A 23,071-nucleotide genomic window follows, 5' to 3' on the forward strand; every position below is an offset into this window, starting at 1 on the left:
GAACCATAGAACACACCTCCATGTAAACCACAGCTCTGCATATAGAACCATAGAACACACCTCCATGTAAACCACAGCTCTGCATATAGAACCATAGAACACACCTCCATGTAAACCATAGCTCTGCATATAGAACCATAGAACACACCTCCATGTAAACCACAGCTCTGCATATAGAACCATAGAACACACCTCCATGTAAACCACAGCTCTGCATATAGAACCATAGAACACACCTCCATGTAAACCACAGCTCTGCATATAGAACCATAGAACACACCTCCATGTAAACCACAGCTCTGCATATAGAACCATAGAACACACCTCCATGTAAACCACAGCTCTGCATATAGAACCATAGAACACACCTCCATGTAAACCACAGCTCTGCATATAGAACCATAGAACACACCTCCATGTAAACCACAGCTCTGCATATAGAACCATAGAACACACCTCCATGTAAACCACAGCTCTGCATATAGAACCATAGAACACACCTCCATGTAAACCACAGCTCTGCATATAGAACCATAGAACACACCTCCATGTAAACCACAGCTCTGCATATAGAACCATAGAACACACCTCCATGTAAACCACAGCTCTGCATATAGAACCATAGAACACACCTCCATGTAAACCATAGCTCTGCATATAGAACCATAGAACACACCTCCATGTAAACCACAGCTCTGCATATAGAACCATAGAACACACCTCCATGTAAACCACAGCTCTGCATATAGAACCATAGAACACAACTATACTGTACAAAAACCTCTTAGAAAACAGAGAAAGGTTTTGTTTGCGTTGCTGAATCTGGCCAGAGAGGGGGAGAGAGTGGAAGGAGAAAAAGGGGAGTAGAGGGGATGAGGTGAAGGAGAAAGAGGAGGGGGGGGGGGGGTGGAGAGGAGTATCTAGCATTCTTGAGTTTTCGTTGTTGTGTGCAGTCGTACTAAATTGCCAGATTTATCACACAACACACACAAACAAACAAACAAAATGGCTGCTTTTAAGAATGGGGCTTCTGGTCACCCCAGATTTTATTGTTTACCTTTATATATCTAGGCAAGTCAGTTAAGAACAAATTCTTATTTACAATGACGGCCTACCCCGGCCAAACCCGGACGACGCTGGGACAACTGTGTGCCGTCCAATCACGGCCGGATGTGATACAGCCACTAGGGAGCCAGAGTTACAGTATAAAAGTTATATTCAGGGAGGATCAATCGGATAGTTGTTTCACAGTCTCTACCCTTCACCCCCCAAATCACAGTGTCAAAACTGACCCACAAAACATAAACAAACACAAAAAAAAACAAATGTCCATGAACTTTTGTTGAGATTTAGAAAGTTGGACTAGAAGACAGACAGATGCCTGTTAAGGTGTGTTTCCATTCAAATGTCTTGTGTTGATAACAACTGGACGTAGTGAGGTCACACCTTGTGTTGATAACAACTGGACGTAGTGAGGTCACACCTTGTGTTGATAACAACTGGACGTAGTGAGGTCACACCTTGTGTTGATAACAACTGGACGTAGTGAGGTCACACCTTGTGTTGATAACAACTGGACGTAGTGAGGTCACACCTTGTGTTGATAACAACTGGACGTAGTGAGGTCACACCTTGTGTTGATAACAACTGGACGTAGTGAGGTCACACCTTGTGTTGATAACAACTGGACGTAGTGAGGTCACACCTACAACAACACATTTTGCGTGAGAATTGACTAATAGTTGCCATATTTTAATCATTCTCATGTGCCTAGTTGTTGCCACGGTGAAACGTCCACTCCTGTAGATCTGTAATAATTGGATGGTGAAACTTGCATTCAGCCAATCAGAAAAGCAAAGCGAGGGCAATTCAGGCATTCTTGAAAGTCAAGACAATCCCTTTCCCTGCAAATGAACATAAAAAACGTTGTCGTTTAAAAAATAGTTTTAGCAAGCAGTAGGCATTTAGAATGAACCGTAGGGTATGAACTGCTTTATAGTTGTGTGATGACATCACGTGCCCCGTGTGTACCTTTTATAAGTTATTCGGCAATCATCGTTGATTTGAAAAAAAAACACAGTTTCGATCATTTGTCGCAATAAAGAAAGTCAGACAAAATAAAACTCCACCCCTTGTGGAAAATGAAAAGTCGTTCATTGGAACGTCTCTCCCAGAGCTGCCGTTGGTCTTCGCCACATTGCTTTTGTGTAACTAGCCCGGGTCACTGGAAACTGCCGAGTGTCTGGCCATTTTTTTACCAGCAACACAATGCTTTATGATGTCATAATGGGTGTTCTTTCTGTTGTTGTTGTTGTTGTTGCGTGTTTTTCGACCATCCTCCCGTCTCCAAAATCCTTCGAGTCCTCAGCAGAAACACAAAATGTCCGCCCGACCAAACAAAACCCTTTGCCTCAACATGGCCCCTCAGCAGCCTCCTGTGACGCTCACCCACTCATCCACCCATGGCCGTCCTCAGCAGCCTCCTGTGATGCTCACCCACTCATCCACCCATGGCCGTCCTCAGCAGCCTCCTGTGATGCTCACCCACTCATCCACCCATGGCCGTCCTCAGCAGCCTCCTGTGATGCTCACCCACTCATCCACCCATGGCCGTCCTCAGCAGCCTCCTGTGATGCTCACCCACTCATCCACCCATGGCCGTCCTCAGCAGCCTCCTGTGATGCTCACCCACTCATCCACCCATGGCCCCTCAGCAGCCTCCTGTGATGCTCACCCACTCATCCACCCATGGCCGTCCTCAGTTTCCATCGCCCCCCTCTGTTCAGCAGCTGGTGTCCAGAAGCTGCTTGTTCACCACCGCCTCCTTGGCCTCCTTGGCCTCCTTGGCCTTTTTACTCTCTTCTTTCTTCAGCCTGGTCAGCGCTGTCACTTTGGCCTGCGACCTCTTGATCTGAAACACGTCCCACCTCTCCGACAGCAGGCCCTTGTCGAAGATGACGGAGGTGACGCCGGAGGCGACGAGGATGGAGCAGAGAGACGTCAGCATGATGGTGGTACGGAACGGGAAGAACTGGGTCATCACGCCCTCCGCGTCCTTCCTGAACCCAGGGAAGTGGATGACAGGGGGAAGGTTGATGAGGGGTTCCCCACTCAGGATACGGAGGACCAACGCTAGGAGATACCCCACACTGGCACCGTAGCCGTTGGACACCTAGCGGAATGAATGAACCAATCACTAGATAGATGAATAGATACTGTAGATGGATTTCACGACATGCAGAATTCACAAATAATCTCTACATACATCCACCCCAGGAGGCTGGTGGCACTATAATTGGGGAGGACGTGCTGGTGGTAATGGCTGGAGCGGAATAGGTGGAATGGTATCAAACACACGGTTTACAGGTGTTTGATGCAAGTCCATTTGCTCCGATTGGGCCATTATTATGAGCCGTTCTCCCCTCAGCAGCCTCCTGTGATGCTCACCCACTCATCCAGCCCTACCTTGAAGAAGAGGACACAGACAAGCTGTGGGAACATGATTGTGTATGACATGTCGACGCCCACCAGCCAGAAAACCAGGACACTGTTATCCAGGAAGGTCAGGGCCGTCCCCGCCAGGCCACACACCACCACCGAGGTACGGATCACCCACTGCATCTCCCTGTCTAAGGCCTGGAGGAGAGATAGACACAAGATGGAGGCACAGTGGTCAGCACAGATCAAGACAGATCCAAGATGGAGGCACAGTGGTCAGCAAAGATCAAGACAGATACAAGATGGAGGCACAGTGGTCAGCACAGACCAAGACAGATACAAGATGGACGCACAGTGGTCAGCACAGACCAAGACAGATCCAAGATGGAGGCACAGTGGTCAACACAGATCAAGACAGATCCAAGATGGAGCCACAGTGGTCAGGACAGATCCAAGATGGAGCCACAGTGGTCAGGACAGATCCAAGATGGAGCCACAGTGGTCAGGACAGATCCAAAATGGAGGCACAGTGGTTAGGAGAAACACAATACAGGAAGCGGATGATGCTGTCTGGTCAGAACGAGGATGATGCTGTCTGGTCAGAACGAGGATGATGCTGTCTGGTCAGAAAGAGGACGATGCTGTCTGGTCAGAAAGAGGACGATGCTGTCTGGTCAGAACGAGGATGATGCTGTCTGGTCAGAAAGAGGATGATGCTGTCTGGTCAGAACGAGGATGATGCTGTCTGGTCAGAACGAGGATGATGCTGTCTGGTCAGAAAGAGGATGTTGCTGTCTGGTCAGAACGAGGATGATGCTGTCTGGTCAGAAAGAGGATGATGCTGTCTGGTCAGAAAGAGGATGATGCTGTCTGGTCAGAAAGAGGATGATGCTGTCTGGTCAGAAAGAGGATGATGCTGTCTGGTCAGAACGAGGATGATGCTGTCTGGTCAGAAAGAGGATGATGCTGTCTGGTCAGAAAGAGGATGATGCTGTCTGGTCAGAAAGAGGATGATGCAGTCTGGTCAGAAAGAGGACGATGCTGTCTGGACAGAAAGAGGATGATGCTGTCTGGTCAGAAAGAGGACTATGCTGTCTGGTCAGAAAGAGGATGATGCTGTCTGGTCAGAAAGAGAATGATGCTGTCTGGACAGAAAGAGGATGATGCTGTCTGGTCAGAAAGAGGATGATGCTGTCTGGTCAACATGTTGTCCTTAGGATTCAACTCACTGCTCCTAGCGTGTCTGTCTGTCTGTCTGTCTGTCTGTCTGTCTGTCTGTCTGTCTGTCAGTCAGTCAGTCAGTCAATAGGCCCCATTACTTCTCGAAGCCAGCAGTAGGCATGTGTGTGTAATATAGTGGTATGATAATCTGGCAGTAGGTATGTGTGTGGATAATATGTAATTTTGTGATTGGCTGTAAATATCATGCAGCTGCCCACACAACACAAGGTTGTCTATTCATAATGCTCTTAACCAATCAAAAGCCCTCGTTTTCAGACCCCCAACAGAGAAAAACAGGAACGAAAAACATGTTTCCCAAGAAACAGTTGAATTAAAAAAATATGAAATCCTCTGTCTCCTAGAACAGCAGGAGGGCCAAATGGAGACGTGTGCGTGTGCGCGTGTTTTCATACAAGTGAGCGTGTCACAATAGAAGTGCTTGCTATAACAGGATTGTGGTTGTTTTGCCAACAGTCTGTTTTCTGTCTCAATGTATGCTAGTGGTGTTGATGTTTGTCTGAGTTTGGTCATTTGGGGACGTTTCGGTGGTTCTGTGATGTTTTAAGACGACTTGTTGGTGTTTGTGACATTTTAAGAGCCCTTTTAGGATGACTTTCTAACGTCACAATAACGTCATAAAAATAAAAAAAATCCACTGATGGGTTTTGTGACGTCCCCGATGCCGATGACGGAGACGTAGGAGGGGGTGAGGTACTGCAGGGCGATGGGGAGGATGGACCCGGCCTGGCCACGCTCGTATGGGGTTGGAGAACCATAGCTAGTCAGGTTCCAGTCTGAACAACACATAAATAAACATTAGTCATTGGTCCAGTTTGTGAAATAATATTTTTATTTTAGGTTCACAAACCCTCACGGACCCTTTTCTAGTGCAACAACTGGCTGCTGTGTGGCAATTTTGTGCTTGTTGCATAACCTCTAACAAACAGACACTTCCTGTGGAGTTGTACTGTTCTGTCACATACCCTCACTACGGTGTGTGTGTGTGTGTGTGTGTTGTGTGTGCTGTGTGTGGTGTGTGTTGTGTGTGTGGTGTGTGTTGTGTGTGTGTGTTGTGTGTGTGTGTTGTGTGTGGTGTGTGGCGTGTGTGTGTGTGTGGTGTGTGGCGCGTGTGTGTGGTGTGTGGTGTGTGGCGCGCGTGTGTGGTGTGTGGCGCGTGTGTGTGGTGTGTGGTGTGTGGCGCGCGTGTGTGGTGTGTGGCGCGTGGCGTGTGCGTGTGTGTTACCTGTGGATGCAGCGACAGCCCCCAACCAAGACAGACGGGACGCCCAGCACCAGGCAGAAAGCTGAGGAGGCGAAGCAGGTGACCTGAGCCTGGGTGTAGGACGACGCTGATAGGATCCTCTGGTAGAAGGCCTGATAGGCCAGGCCTCCCAGAGCCTGAGAACACAACATGTCATCACTAACAGGTGCTAAGTGGCATAAACAAATCCACGTCCAGCCACCCGTGTGGGTTTGACATTTTAAAAAGCCTTTAATGAGGCCATTATTAAATTACACCAATGTGTATTGTCCTACGCCTTCATCAAGGTGTCTGTTTTGTCATTTAGAGAATATAGTGAATATATCCTTTTAATGTGGTGGGGCACCAGGAGAAACAAAAATACAACTATTTATAAAAATAAACACATTTAGGACATTTCTTTACACCAGGATATGTTCTAGTCCATTCCAAGGCAATAACAGACAGTATTGTTGAATCCATATAGTGAAAAACCATAGTTTATTTACTGTATTTATATTGAGATGTGGCGGTCTCCCACCCTGGCTTTTTAAAATGTTATTTAATCTTTATTTAACCAGGCAAGTTAGTTAAGAACTAATTCTTATTTTCAATGACGGCCTAGGAACAAGTGGGCTAACTGCCTGTTCAGGGGCAGAACGACAGATTTTTTAAATCTTGTCAGCTCTGGGATTTGAACTTGCAACCTTCCAGTTATTAGTCCAACGCTCTAACCACTAGGCTACCCTGCCGCCTCTACACTCTAACCACTAGGCTACCCTGCCGCCTCTACACTCTAACCACTAGGCTACCCTGCCGCCTCTACACTCTAACCACTAGGCTACCCTACCTCCTCTACACTCTAACCACTAGGCTACCCTGCCGCCTCTACACTCTAACCACTAGGCTACCCTGCCGCCTCTACACTCTAACCACTAGGCTACCCTGCCGCCTCTACACTATAACCACTAGGCTACCCTGCCGCCTCTACACTCTAACCACTAGGCTACCCTGCCGCCTCTACACTCTAACCACTAGGCTACCCTGCCGCCTCTACACTCTAACCACTAGGCTACCCTGCCGCCTCTACACTCTAACCACTAGGCTACCCTGCCGCCTCTACACTCTAACCACTAGGCTACCCTGGCGCATAATGACTTTTGTAATTCTTCAACACTAGGACTTCAATATAACATCTTGAGTTGTTCTGTTATTAAATGGAAACGTGCTGATCTGAATGTTGTTCCCGGTTTTGATGACACTCCCGGCACATACACATTAAAGACTGTAGAATGAATGCGCCTTAATTAGCCACACCCATTAGCCACACCCATTAGCCACACCCATTAGCCACACCCATTAGCCACACCCCTACAATTGTAATAAGGAAGTGGGATTGCATTCCTCTGCATCGCGGCCACATGGTGAGTCTGCCAACATTTCAAAGAACATTTGTGAACAAGTTAATAAATCTTCCGTATTTTTTAAGAAGTATCAATACTGAAGATATATGTTTCTAATGGTTTTGGGACTAAAAACGTGTTTTTTAGGGATGTATATCAGTCCAAAATATAGCTGCTAGTCATATCTTAGCTATGGGGAATCATTTAAAGTCCAAAATAAGTTTAAATTATCAAAACTAAAATGGTCACAATCTAAACAATGTGATTGGTTTTGGTTGTGACACTTGATTGTTACTCCAATGGTATTTCTTTACATCGATTTGAAAAACACATCTGCTGTGATAATCTACATTAAACACGTACATGATTATTTATTAAGGACAGTCAGGGACATCCGTAAGGTGGCAACATGATTATTTATTAAGGACAGTCGGGGACATCCGTAAGGTGGCAACATGATTATTTATTAAGGACAGTCGGGGACATTCGTAAGGTGGCAACATGATTATTTATTAAGGACAGTCGGGACATCCGTAAGGTGCCAACATGATTATTTATTAAGGACAGTCGGGGACATCCGTAAGGAGCCAACATGACTATTTATTAAGGACAGTCAGGGACATCCGTAATGATTTGAAGTACAGCAGAAAGACAGAGATCTTCTCTGAGAACAGAGAGGATAAAAACAGACCCTGTGCGATATCGAGAATATCTGGAAACAAAGGGAAAGAAATGCTAAAAGAAAGGAAGAGGGGAAAGGTCAAATTAGTTTTGTGGGTTTTTTTTCTGAGAGGGAGAAGAGGTAGATAGAGGTCAAGTCAAAGACAACACAGTGCAGCAGTGAAAAGGCCCAAAGACGGAGCCAGAGGATCCCAGAGAGGAGAATGGAATGGCACAGCTATACCATGGTGGAGCAGGGGCTCTCTAGTGGAGAATGGAATGGCACAGCTATACCATGGTGGAGCAGGGGCTCTCTAGTGGAGAATGGAATGGCACAGCTATACCATGGTGCAGCAGGGGCTCTCTAGAGGAGAATGGAATGGCACGGCTATACCATGGTGGAGCAGGGGCTCTCTAGAGGAGAATGGAATGGCACGGCTATACCATGGTGCAGCAGGGGCTCTCTAGTGGAGAATGGAATGGCACGGCTATACCATGGTGGAGCAGGGGCTCTCTAGAGGAGAATGGAATGGCACAGCTATACCATGGTGGAGCAGGGGCTCTCTAGTGGAGAATGGAATGGCACAGCTATACCATGGTGGAGCAGGGGCTCTCTAGAGGAGAATGGAATGGCACGGCTATACCATGGTGCAGCAGGGGCTCTCTAGTGGAGAATGGAATGGCACAGCTATACCATGGTGGAGCAGGGGCTCTCTAGAGGAGAATGGAATGGCACGGCTATACCATGGTGGAGCAGGGGCTCTCTAGAGGAGAATGGAATGGCACGGCTATACCATGGTGCAGCAGGGGCTCTCTAGTGGAGAATGGAATGGCACAGCTATACCATGGTGGAGCAGGGGCTCTCTAGAGGAGAATGGAATGGCACGGCTATACCATGGTGGAGCAGGGGCTCCCAGAGTGGAGAATGGAATGGCACAGCTATACCATGGTGGAGCAGGGGCTCTCTAGAGGAGAATGGAATGGCACGGCTATAACATGGTGGAGCAGGGGCTCTCTAGTGGAGAATGGAATGGCACGGCTATAACATGGTGGAGCAGGGGCTCTCTAGTGGAGAATGGAATGGCACGGCTATAACATGGTGGAGCAGGGGCTCTCTAGTGGAGAATGGAATGGCACGGCTATACCATGGTGGAGCAGGGGCTCTCTAGTGGAGAATGGAATGGCACGGCTATACCATGGTGGAGCAGGGGCTCCCAGAGTGGAGAATGGAATGGCACGGCTATACCATGGTGCAGCAGGGACTCTCTAGAGGAGAATGGAATGGCACGGCTATACCATGGTGGAGCTGGGGCTCTCTAGAGGAGAATTCACCTGCCCCTCATGTATATCAAACCATGTGGGTCTCGCACAGCCACATGCAACGGCACAAACGCAACCTCATCAACAACCACAATTGGGAGCAGTGTCATCATCAACATCAACGGCAGCCGCAAGTTAGTGTTTGTACCTATGATACTTATGTGTGTGTGTGTACCTATGATACTTATGTGTGTGTGTGTGTACCTACGTCTGTGCGTGTGTTTTCGGTCACTCACCAGGACCATGAAGTCGTCAATCCACTTCCCCGCGTCTCTAAGCTCCAGCTTGCCGACCCAGGGGGCCTGGAACGTCTCGTTGAATGCGGTCAGAGTGATGTCCATGGAGTTTGGGTTGGTCATCATAAATGGCACACAGATCCACTGTGAGAGGAGAGTAGAGGTGAGGGGGGGGGGGGGGGGGGAGGTGATGCAAGGGGATGGGAAGGGAGGAGAGGGGGAGGAGTTAGGGTTGGTCATCATAACAGATCCACTGTGAGAGGAGAGTAGAGTAGAGGTGAGGGGAGGGGGAGGAGTTAGGGTTGGTCATCATAACAGATCCACTGTGAGAGGAGAGGAGAGTAGAGTAGAGGTGAGGGGAGGGGGAGGAGTTAGGGTTGGTCATCACAACAGATCCACTGTGAGAGGAGAGTAGAGTAGAGGGGAGGGGGAGGAGTTAGGGTTGGTCATCACAACAGATCCACTGTGAGAGGAGGGTAGAGTAGAGGTGAGGGGAGGGGGAGGAGTTAGGAATGGTCATCACAACAGATCCACTGTGAGAGGAGAGTAGAGTAGAGGTGAGGGGAGGGGGAGGAGTTAGGGTTGGTCATCACAACAGATCCACTGTGAGAGGAGAGTAGAGTAGAGGGGAGGGGGAGGAGTTAGGGTTGGTCATCATAACAGATCCACTGTGAGAGGAGAGTAGAGTAGAGTAGAGGGGAGGGGGGGGAGTTAGGGTTGGTCATCATAACAGATCCACTGTGAGAGGAGAGTAGAGTAGAGGTGAGGAGAGGTGGAGGAGTTAGGGTTGGTCATCATAACAGATCCACTGTGAGAGGAGAGTAGAGTAGAGGTGAGGAGAGGGGGAGGAGTTAGGGTTGGTCATCATAACAGATCCACTGTGAGATGAGAGGAGAGTAGAGGGGAGGGGGAGGAGTTAGGGTTGGTCATCATAAGGAGGATCAGTGAGTATTCTACTTCCAGAACATTTCAAGTTAAGTAGCTCCCACTGTTTTCACTGCACTCCCTAAAATACATGTCCTCCAACCTACGGTAGAAAGCTGACACATACATGTCCTCCAACCTACGGTAGAAAGCTAACACATACATGTCCTCCAACCTACGGTAGAAAGCTAACACATACATGTCCTCCAACCTACGGTAGAAAGCTGACACATACATGTCCTCCAACCTACGGTAGAAAGCTAACACATACATGTCCTCCAACCTACGGTAGAAAGCTAACACATACATGTCCTCCAACCTATGGCAGAAAGCTAACACATACATGTCCTCCAACCTATGGCAGAAAGCTAACACATACATGTCCTCCAACCTATGGCAGAAAGCTAACACATACATGTCCTCCAACCTACGGTAGAAAGCTGACATACATGTCCTCCAACCTACGGTAGAAAGCTGACATACATGTCCTCCAACCTACGGTAGAAAGCTGACATACATGTCCTCCAACCTACGGTAGAAAGCTAACACATACATGTCCTCCAACCTACGGCAGAAAGCTGACACATACACATTGTTAAAGGTCCAATGAGGCTGTTTCTTTTTTAAAATCTCAATATCGAATAATTAAGTGCTGTAATTGTTTTCAATGAAAATGGTAAAAAAGGAAACAAAAATCACTTCTTAACCAAGAATTTATCTACTGTCTGGGAGTGGTCTGTTATTGTCTGGGAGTGGTCTGTTATTGTCTGGGAGTGGTCTGTTATTGTCTGGGAGTGGTCTGTTATTGTCTGGGAGTGGTCTGTTATTGTCTGGGAGTGGTCTGTTATTGTCTGGGAGTGGTCTGTTATTGTCTGGGAGTGGTCTGTTATTGTCTGGGAGTGGTCTGTTATTGTCTGGGAGTGGTCTGTTATTGTCTGGGAGTGGTCTGTTATTGTCTGGGAGTGGTCTGTTATTGTCTGGGAGGTTTGAAACTCTTTCTTATTGGTCTATTAACTCATGTCCCGCTTGGTGATGTCACCAGGCAGGCCAAAACTCCATCCTAGAACAACTAGCAGAAACTTCAGTCGGCTCTTACACTAAAATGGCATTATCATAATTTTCACAATTTCACAGTATTATTCCAGCCTAGTGTGGAAATATATATAAAACACAAGAAAATCTTGATTTGAATGCACTGGGCCTTTAAGCATATTGGCATTTCCTTTCAAATAAGTTGGATTTGATTTGAATGGCTATTACTGATCATCAGGCTGAAATATTCTTTAAATAAAGTTGGATTGGATTAAAAATGGCTGCCTGTCACTCACCAGACTAAGGAAGATGAGGATGAGCTGGATGACATCGGTGTAGGCTACAGAGTAGAGTCCTCCCAGTAGAGTGTAGATGATGGCCACCACAGAGCTGATACAGATGGAGTAGACATAGGGCAGGTCCAGAATCACACTCATAGTGCCACCTGCAGCACACAGGGAGGGCAACGGAACACTGAGCTACGGAACACTGAGCTACGGAACACTCAGAACACTGAGCTATGGAACACTGAGCTACGGAACACTCAGAACACTGAGCTACGGAACACTGAGCTACGGAACACTCAGAACACTGAGCTACGGAACACTGAGCTACGGAACACTCAGAACACTGAGCTACGGAACACTGAGCTACGGAACACTCAGAACACTGAGCTACGGAACACTGAGCTACGGAACACTCAGAACACTGAGCTACGGAACACTCAGAACACTGAGCTACGGAACACAGCTACGGAACACTCAGAACACTGAGCTACGGAACACTAAGAACACTGAGCTACGGAACACTGAGCTACAGAACACTCAGAACACTCAGAACACTGAGCTACGGAACACTCAGAACACTGAGCTACGGAACACTCAGAACACTGAGCATCATCAGCAATAGAATGTTCACAGACCGTTATCAGTGATTAGCTCATAACCTACTGTTGTATAGATGAACCACTCTGCTTCTCCTTCTGGAGACTAAATGCTGGTTCTAATACTGCATAAATGTACTGCAAATACTAAAGTAATATGCTAGAAACAGTGTTGAGCCTGGTCAAGTACACTATAATACTTTTCTATTGCTATATACTATTAACAGTACACATTCTAAATGTAACTTTTTTATATACATACAGTTGAAGTCTGAAGTTTACATACACCTTAGCCAAATACATTTAAACTCCGTTTTTCATAATTCCTGACATTTAATCCTTGTAAAAACTCCCTGTCTTAGGTCAATTAGGATCACCACTTTATTTTAATTAAGAATGTGAAATGTCAGAATAATTAGTAGAGAAAATTATTTATTTCAGCTTTGATTTCTTTCATCACATTCCCAGCGGGTCAGATGTTTACATACATTCAATTAGTATTTGGTAGCATTGCCTTTTAAATGGTTTAATTTGGGTCAAACGTTTCAGGTAGCCTTCCACAAGCTTCCCACAATAAGTTGGGTGAATTCCCCCTGACAGAGCTGGTGTAACTGAGTCAGGTTTGTAGGCCTCCTTGCTCAGGGCTTTGTGATGGCCACTCCAATACCTTGACTTTAATGTCCTTAAGCCATTTTGCCACAACTTTGGAAGTATGCTTGGGGTCATTGTCCATTTGGAAGACCCATTTGCTACCAAGCTTTAAATTCCTGACTGATGTCTTGAGATGTTGCTTCAATATATATAATTTTCCTTCCTCATGATACCATCTCCTGCAGCAAAGCACCCCCACAACATGATGCTGCCACCCCTGTGCTTCACGGTTGGGATGGTGTTCTTCGGCTTGCAAGCCTCCCCCTTTTTCCTCCAAACATATCGATGGTCATTATGGCCAAACAGTTTCATCATAGCAGAGGACATTTCTCTAAAAGTCCGATCTTTGTCCCTATGTGTAGTTGCAAACCGTAGTCTGGCTTTTTTATTGTGGTTTTGGAGCAGTGGCTTCTTCCTTGCTAAGCGGCCTTTCAGGTTATGTCGATATAGGACTCGTTTTACTGTGGATATAGATACTTTTGTACCTGTTTCCTCCAGCATCTTCACAAGGTCCTTTGCTGTTGTTCTGGGATTGATTTGCACTTTTCGCTCCAAAGTACGTTTATCTCTAGGAGACAGAACGCATCTCCTTCCTGAGCGGTATGACGGCTGCGTGGTCCCATGGTGTTTATACTTGCGTACTATTGTTTGTAAAGATGAACGTGGTACCTTCAGGCATTTGGAAATTGCTCCAAACGATGAACCAGACTTGTGGAGGTCTACAATTTCTTTCCTGAGGTCTTGGCTGATTTCTTTTGATTTTCCCATGATGGCAATCAGAGGCACTAAGTTTGAAGGTAGGCCTTGAAATACATCCACAGGTACACCTCCAATATACTCAAACGATGTCAATTAGCCTATCAGAAGCTTCTAAAGCCATGACATTTTCTGGAATTTTCCAAGCTGTTTAAAGGCACAGTCCACTTAGTGTATGTAAACTTCTGACCCACTGGAATTGTGATACAGTGAATTATAAGTGAAATAATCTGTAAACAACTGTTGGAAAAATGACTTATGTCATGCACAAAGTAGATGTCCTAAACGACTTTCCAAAACTATAGTTTGTTAAAAAAAAATTGTGGAGTGGTTGAAAAACGAGTATCAATGACTCCAGTCTAAGTGGATGTAAACTCCCGACTTCAACTGTACATCCTGTCTGTCCATTGATGCAACCAAAGAGCAATGGTCAAGCAACAGGCCTAAACCGAAGAAAGCAAAACTGCTCATATCGGAAGAAGCCTACTGAGTCTCTGAGTTGCTTCTCTCACTCGAAGATTCATCATAAATCACCATCATCAGGTTACATCATAACTATTAAGAACTAAGGAACTAAAGAATATTAAATAATAATAATAATAATAATAATAATAATAATGCACAAATAAATATTAAAAATAAATAAATAAATAGAGAAAATAATGAATCAATCAATAAGTAGATAAACATGAGTAAATCCAGGTCTACCTCTCTCCAATCAGGGCCAGGGTCAGCTCGGCCCCGCCCAGCTCGGCCCCGTCCAGCTCGGCCCCGCCCCCCAGCTCGACCCCGCCCTACCCAGCTCGGCCCCGCCCAGCTCGGCCCCGCCCCCCCAGCTCGGCCCCGCCCTACCCAGCTCGGCCCCACCCAGCTCGGCCCCGCCCGCCTGGCCAAGACGCACCTACGACCTTAAACAGAAAAGTGTCAGATCGCCACATCGCTGACTACTAGGTTTTTCAGCCTGCCTGTGACCTTTTGACCTCTGCTCTTGACCTTTGACTTGAACTTCACCCCATATATTTAAATGTTTGACCACTGATGTCGAGGAGTATCTCTTTTTTTATATTTTCTTTAGCCCCTTCAGAGATTGTGTGTGTGTGTGTGTGTGTGTGTGTGTGTGTGTGTGTGTGTGTGTGTGTGTGTGTGTGTGTCGAGGGTTGGAGAACATACTGTACTGCAGGACCAGTTGGTTACCTAGGCAACATTCAAACGTTGTATCAGTTGGTCATTCTTGGTCCACAATAAAACATTGAATCAGTTGGTTACCTAGGCTGACCAGCGTCCTAGCGACCCACAGGACGTCTGCAATGAGCGCTGGGAAGATGAGCAGGCTGCTCAGGACGTTGCCATACTTTATCTGGAACGGATCCATCATTGTCACGTACTTGTTTTCCCTCATTGGCTTGGCGAAGAAAAAACCACCTGCGTCAGAAAAGAGAGAAAAGAGAGAGAGGAGGAGGAGGATGGAGGGGGGAGAGAGAGGAGGAGGGAGGGGGAGAGAGAGGAGGAGGAGGATAGAGGGGAGAGAGAGGAGGAGGGGGATGGAGGGGGGAGAGAGAGGAGGAGGGGGATGGAGGGGGGAGAGAGAGGAAGAGGGGGATGGAGGGGGGAGAGAGAGGAAGCGAGGGATGGAGGGGGGAGAGAGAGGAAGAGGGGGATGGAGGGGGGAGAGAGAGGAAGAGGGGACGGAGGGGGAGGGAGAGGAGGGATAATAAAACATAGGAAACTGAAAACAAACAGGTGACCTCTGATTACACAACACCTGTTTCTGTTATTGCCAGCCGAGTGGATAAACAATGGATCCAAACAACACCAAGGGGATCATGTTACGTTTCCTGATTTCCAATCAAAGCTACGCTTGACAAAACGCTAAACACACACACACACACACACACACACACACACACACACACACACACACACACACACACACACACACACACACACACACACACACACACACACACACCCCACCACTCACTCCATAACTATGACAAATCATTTCCCTCTCACTTTACGAATGTGTTCTTTTGTTGGTTACGTGCAGGACAGCTGTTTCATTCGTGTGTGTGTGTGTGTGTGTGTGTATGTGTGTGTGTGTGCGTGTGTGTGTGTGTGTGTGTGTGTTTAGCGTTTTGTCAATCGTAGCTTTGATTGGAAATCAGGAAACGTAACATGATCCCCTTGGTGTTGTTTGGATCCATTGTTTATCCATTCTGCTCTAGCGATGCAGTTACACAAAAATCACGTCCAAATGGCACCCTATTCCCTGACCCATAGGGGAGTAGGGTGTAGTTTGACCAGGGCCCATAGGGGAGTAGGGTGTAGTTTGACCAGGGCCCATAGGGGAGTAATGTGTAGTTTGGCCAGGGCCAATAGGGGAGTAGGGTGTAGTTTGACCAGGGCCCATAGGGTAGTAGGATGTAGTTTGACCAGGGCCCATAGGGGAGTAGGGTGTAGTTTGACCAGGGCCGATAGGATGTCCTTTAGGTGGTGGACCATTCTTGATACACACATATAGTGCACTAATATATAATGTACTACTGTTGACCAGAGCCCTATTCTCTATATAGTGTACTACTGTTGACGAGAGCCCTATTCCCTATATAGTGCACTACTTTAGACCAGAGCCCTATTCCCTATATAGTGCACTACTTTAGACCAGAGCCCTATTCCCTATATAGTGCACTACTTTAGACCAGGGCCCTATTCCCTATATAGTGCACGACTGTTGACCAGGGCCCTATTCCCGATATAGTGCACTACTTTAGACCAGGGCCCTATTCCCTATATAGTGCACTACTTTAGACCAGAGCCCTATTCCCTATATAGTGCACTACTTTAGACCAGAGCCCTATTCCCTATATAGTGCACTACTTTAGACCAGGCCCTATTCCCTATATAGTGCACTACTTTAGACCAGGGACCTATTCCCTATATAGTGCACTACTTTAGACCCGAGCCCTATTCCCTATATAGTGCACTACTTTAGACCAGAGCCCTATTTCCTATATAGTGCACTACTTTAGACCAGAGCCCTATTCCCTATATAGTGCACTACTTTAGACCATAGCCCTATTCCCTATATAGTGCACTACTTTAGACCAGAGCCCTATTCCCTATATAGTGCACTACTTTAGACCAGAGTCCTATTCCCTATATAGTGCACTACTTTAGACCAGGGCCCTATTCCCTATATAGTGAACTACTTTAGACCAGAGCCCTATTCCCTGTATAGTGCACTACTTTAGAACAGAGCCCTATTCCCTATATAGTGCACTACTTTAGACCAGAGCCCTATTCCCTATATCGTGCACTACTTTAGACCAGAGCCCTATTCCCTATATAGTGCACTACTTTAGACCAGAGCCCTATTCCCTATATAGTGCACTACTTTAGACCAGAGCCCTATTCCCTATAAAGTGCACTACTTTAGACCAGAGTGCCGCAGTCGATAAGGGCAGAGAACCTATCTTAGCTTTAGTACCTCACTCTACTGTTTCATAACACATATCCTGTTTCGGCCTGCTGAGCACGTTTCCAGATGACCTCATAGCACACAGGTGTGTTTATAACTGTGTTACTGGGTAACAGAAGGGTTAGTGCTAGAGTGGATCAGGTGAAGGTACGTCTAAAATTGGGCCCCTCTTCCGTATATACAGCTCATATCAGCTATTAGTACCAGGATCAGACCGTGGGGTTAGAGGTTAGAGGTCATATGACTCACCCAGGAAGAAGGTGAGTACGTAGGGGACTGGCATCAGAGCCCAGACCAGACCCAGGGTAGGGTTGTAGACAGCCTCCGCTATACCCAGGATAAACCCTCCTCCAACCCACGTAGCTGTAGGGAGGAGAGGGGGAGAGGGGGAGAAGGGAGGGAGGGAGGGAGGGAAAGAGAGGGAGGGAGGGAGGGAGGGGGAGAGGGAAAGAGAGGGAGGGAGGGAGGGAGAGAGAGAGAGGGAAAGAGGGAAAGAGAGAAAGAGCGAGATAGAGAGAGAGAAACACACATAAACATGGGCCAATACATACCAATGCAGCAACACCTACTTCTGAGAGTCCCACTGTAGACGCTCAACTAACTATCAACAAGCTGTCAACAGATGTTTAGTGGCGTCCAGTAGGCATGCAGTCGAAAGACATCTGATATTCAACACTTGCCCCAGTGCTCGTAAACAGATATGCAGTTGACCCATTGGTTGTTGATATTTGTGTAAAAGCTCTCAGAATAAACTGATCCTTCATGTCTTTTCTATTTCTATGCTGCAATCTCCTTCCCTCTCTCATTTCCTCCCTCTTTCCCTCCCTCCCTCTTTCCCTCCTTCTCTCCCTCTTTCCCTCCCTCCCTCTTTCTCTCCCTCTCTCCTTCCCTCCTTCCCTCCCTTCCTCTTTCCCTCCATCCCACCAATCAGTGTGATGATTCCGACCAGTATATTGAAGAAACTTGTCAGGTTTATGGTAACAGTAAACCCCACTCTGTTTGGGCATGGTCTCTACAAGCCCCAATCTGATTGGCTGCTTACCAGTCAGAGTGAAGATCCCCACCAACAGGTTGATGTTGCGTCCGGCGAGCAGCGTGATCTCCATCCCGTCCGACCCGGTACACTTCCTCTCCACCTTCTTGGAGCGCATCGAGGCCCAGATCCCCGTGCCTAGGATCAGCAAGTAGAAGATCGCCATGACGATCAGGCCCGGAACGTTCAGAGACATTTTAACCTTGTTCTCCTTCCTCTTCTCACCGAAACAAATGATTGTTCAACGAGAGAGAGAGAGAGAGAGAGAGAGAGAGAGAGAGAGAGAGAGAGAGAGAGAGAGAGAGAGAGAGAGAGAGAGAGAGAGAGAGAGAGAGAGAGAGAGAGAGAGAGAGAGAGAGAGAGAGAGAGAGAGAGAGAGAGAGAGAGAGAGAGATATCTGTAAACAAAGGAAAAAGGACAAAGAAAGACGAAGGTTTCATGCATTGGGGGAGATGTACATACAGTGAATGTACATCAGGCTTGCCCATCCCTCCTCTCTACTGCAGCCTCTGCAGGATCCCTAGCTCTCCAGGAGGACGGTTGGCCTGGACAGGGTTAGGGCTCAATTCCATTACAATTACAGTACATTCCAAAAGTAAAGTCCATTCCAATTCCAAATATTCCGAGTTGAAAAGCATTGAAGATAATTGGAATTGTAATTTCAGGGTACTTCCTGAATGGACTGTAGTTGAAATGGAATGGAGCCCAACCCTGAGTTGACCATTCCTGCTGTACACTACCATGCAAACAGCAGAGAAGACAGGATCAAAGAAAGGAAGGGAAAGTTCAGAATATACATATAGATACATAGATATACTATAGGAACACTTCCAATAATCTGTACAACAGGGGGGTGGGGCTGAGGGAGGGTAGGCAGAGGGGGGTGTTGGGATGGGGCTGAGGGAGGGTAACAGAGGGGGGTGTTGGGGTGGGGCTGAGGGAGGGCTGAGGGAGGGTAACAGAGGGGGTGTTGGGGTGGGGCTGAGGGAGGGTAACAGAGGGGGTGTTGGGGTGGGGCTGAGGGAGGGCTGAGGGAGGTGTTGGGATGGGGCTGAGGGAGGTGTTGGGATGGGGCTGAGGGAGGGTAACAGAGGGGGGTGTTGGGGTGGGGCTGAGGGAGGGTAACAGAGGGGGGTGTTGGGGTGGGGCTGAGGGAGGGTAACAGAGGGGGTGTTGGGGTGGGGCTGAGGGAGGGTAACAGAGGGGGTGTTGGGGTGGGGCTGAGGGAGGGTAACAGAGGGGGTGTTGGGGTGGGGCTGAGGGAGGGTAACAGAGGGGGTGTTGGGGTGGGGCTGAGGGAGGGTAACAGAGGGGGTGTTGGGGTGGGGCTGAGGGAGGGTAGGCAGAGGGGGGTGTTGGGATGGGGCTGAGGGAGGGTAGGCAGAGGGGGGTGTTGGGATGGGGCTGAGGGAGGGTAAGCAGAGGGGGTGTTGGGATGGGGCTGAGGGAGGGTAGGCAGAGGGGGGTGTTGGGATGGGGCTGAGGGAGGGTAAGCAGAGGGGGTGTTGGGATGGGGCTGAGGGAGGGTAGGCAGAGGGTGGTGTTGGGATGGGGCTGAGGGAGGGTAAGCAGAGGGGGGTGTTGGGATGGGGCTGAGGGAGGGTAGGCAGAGGGTGGTGTTGGGATGGGGCTGAGGGAGGGTAAGCAGAGGGGGGTGTTGGGATGGGGCTGAGGGAGGGTAAGCAGAGGGGGTGTTGGGATGGGGCTGAGGGAGGGTAGGCAGAGGGGGGCGTTGGGATGGGGCTGAGGGAGGGTAACAGAGGGGGGTGTTGGGATGGGGCTGAGGGAGGGTAAGCAGAGGGGGGCGTTGGGATGGGGCTGAGGGAGGGTAACAGAGGGGGGTGTTGGGATGGGGCTGAGGGAGGGTAAGCAGAGGGGGGTGTTGGGATGGGGCTGAGGGAGGGTAACAGAGGGGGGTGTTGGGATGGGGCTGAGGGAGGGTAAGCAGAGGGGGGAGTTGCACAAATAGAACTGACATCTTAACAGAACCACATGACAACATAGTTGATCGCTGAGGAACATTCACCACGTGCATACTGTCAAGCTCAATTACAATAAACAAACAGCTAATAAATAAACAAGGAACTCAACAGGAAGCCAGTCCATGATCAGCTGATACAGGGACAAGGAGGAGAGGAAGTGGAGAGAAAGAAAGGATGTAGGAAGAACACAAATACAAAAGCTATTTACTCTGAAGTCAGACTGGTCATGGAGGGGGGGTGAAGGATGGAGTGGGGGGGGGGGTGAAGGATGGAGTGGGGGGGGGGGGTGAAGGATGGAGTGGAGGGCGCTGACTGGTCATGGAGGGGGTGGGGGGGGGGTGAAGGATGGAGTGGGGGGGGTGAAGGAGGGAGTGGGGGGGGTGAAGGATGGAGTGGGGGGGTGAAGGAGGGAGTGGGGGGGTGAAGGAGGGAGTGGGGGGTGAAGGAGGGAGTGGGGGGTGTAGGAGGGAGTGGAGGGCGTAAAGGAGGGAGTGGGGGGGTGGGGGCGTGAAGGAGGGAGTGGGGGGGGGGTGAAAGATGGAGTGGGGGGGGGTGAAGGATGGAGTGGGGGGGGGTGAAGGATGGAGTGGAGGGCGCTGACTGGTCATGGAGGGGGTGGGGGGGTGAAGGATGGAGTGGGGGGGGTGAAGGATGGAGTGGGGGGGGTGAAGGATGGAGTGGGGGGGGGTGAAGGAGGGAGTGGGGGGGTGAAGGATGGAGTGGGGGGGGGTGAAGGAGGGAGTGGGGGGGGGTGTAGGAGGGAGTGGAGGGCGTAAAGGAGGGAGTGGGGGGGTGAAGGAGGGAGTGTGGGGGGGCGTGAAAGAGGGAGTGGGGGGGGGGGTGAAGGAGGGAGTGGGGGGGGCATGAAGGAGGGAGTGGGGGGGGTGAAGGAGGGAGTGGGGGGGGGGGGGGGCATGAAGGAGGGAGTGGGGGGGGGGTGAAGGAGGGAGTGGGGGGGGCGTGAAAGAGGGAGTGGGGGTGGGGGTGAAGGAGGGAGTGGGGGGGGTCATGAAGGAGGGAGTGGGGGGGGGGGGTGAAGGAGGGAGTGGGGGGGTGAAGGAGGGAGTGGGGGGGCATGAAGGAGGGAGTGGGGGGGGGTGAAGGAGGAAGTGGGGGGGGCATGAAGGAGGGAGTGGGGGGAGGTGAAGGAGGGAGTGGGGGGGTGTAGGAGGGAGTGGAGGGCGTGAAGGAGGGAGTGGGGGGGGTGGGGGCGTGAAGGAGGGAGTGTGGGGGGCGTGTAGGAGGGAGTGGGGGAGGGGGGCGTGAACGAGGGAGTGGGGGAGAGATGGGCGGGGTCTCACCCGGCAGCGCTGAGCATTGTTTACAAAATGTCCGCCGTGCCCCTCTTCTTCAGGGAACGAGGCCCCCAAGGTTTTATGGACCGAAACCTCGTGGTTGATCATGGAGGATTTAACTGGCGGTAGGTAGAAGTGTATTGGTGTATATAGAGGCCTGTTGTGGTGTTAAGGTAGAAGTGTATTGGTGTATACAGAGGCCTGTTGTGGTGTTTAGGTAGATGTGTATTGGTGTATATAGAGGCCTGTTGTGGTGTTTAGGTAGAAGTGTATTGTTGTATACAGAGGCCTGTTGTGGTGTTCAGGTTCAGGTAGAAGTGTATTGGTGTATACAGAGGCCTGTTGTGGTGTTCAGGTTCAGGTAGAAGTGTATTGGTGTATACAGAGGCCTGTTGTGGTATTCAGGTTCAGGTAGAAGTGTATTGGTGTATACAGAGGCCTGTTGTGGTGTTCAGGTTCAGGTAGAAGTGTATTAGTGTATATAGAGGCCTGTTGTGGTGTTCAGGTTCAGGTAGAAGTGTATTGGTGTATATAGAGGCCTGTTGTGGTGTTCAGGTTCAGGTAGAAGTGTATTGGTGTATACAGAGGCCTGTTGTGGTGTTCAGGTTCAGGTAGAAGTGTATTGGTGTATATAGAGGCCTGTTGTGGTGTTCAGGTTCAGGTAGAAGTGTATTGGTGTATACAGAGGCCTGTTGTGGTGTTCAGGTTCAGGTAGTAGTGTATTGGTGTATACAGAGGCCTGTTGTGGTGTTCAGGTTCAGGTAGAAGTGTATTGGTGTATATAGAGGCCTGTTGTGGTGTTCAGGTTCAGGTAGTAGTGTATTTGTGTATATAGAGGCCTGTTGTGGTGTTCAGGTTCAGGTAGAAGTGTATTGGTGTATATAGAGGCCTGTTGTGGTGTTCAGGTTCAGGTAGAAGTGTATTGGTGTATAGAGGCCTGTTGTGGTGTTCAGGTAGAAGTGTATTGGTGTATATAGAGGCCTGTTGTGGTGTTCAGGTAGAAGTGTATTGGTGTATATAGAGGCCTGTTGTGGTGTTCAGGTTCAGGTAGAAGTGTATTGGTGTATACAGAGGCCTGTTGTGGTGTTCAGGTTCAGGTAGAAGTGTATTGGTGTATATAGAGGCCTGTTGTGGTGTTCAGGTAGAAGTGTATTGGTGTATATAGAGGCCTGTTGTGGTGTTCAGGTAGAAGTGTATTGGTGTATATAGAGGCCTGTTGTGGTGTTCAGGTTCAGGTAGAAGTGTATTGGTGTATACAGAGGCCTGTTGTGGTGTTCAGGTAGAAGTGTATTGGTGTATATAGAGGCCTGTTGTGGTGTTCAGGTTCAGGTAGAAGTGTATTGGTGTATATAGAGGCCTGTTGTGGTGTTCAGGTAGAAGTGTATTGGTGTATATAGAGGCCTGTTGTGGTGTTCAGGTTCAGGTAGAAGTGTATTGGTGTATATAGAGGCCTGTTGTGGTGTTCAGGTTCAGGTAGAAGTGTATTGGTGTATATAGAGGCCTGTTGTGGTGTTCAGGT

The 23,071-nt window shown here is 48.7% G+C and overlaps 1 pseudogene; it reads right to left on the reverse strand.

Annotated features, from left to right (window-relative positions):
* Nucleotides 1–1,687: 1,687 nt before the first annotated feature.
* LOC139399409 (high affinity choline transporter 1-like) lies at nt 1,688–18,515 on the reverse strand (annotated as a pseudogene).
* Nucleotides 18,516–23,071: the final 4,556 nt, after the last annotated feature.

Source organism: Oncorhynchus clarkii, unplaced genomic scaffold (assembly GCF_045791955.1).
Source record: "Oncorhynchus clarkii lewisi isolate Uvic-CL-2024 unplaced genomic scaffold, UVic_Ocla_1.0 unplaced_contig_5675_pilon_pilon, whole genome shotgun sequence".
NCBI lineage: Eukaryota > Metazoa > Chordata > Actinopteri > Salmoniformes > Salmonidae > Oncorhynchus > Oncorhynchus clarkii.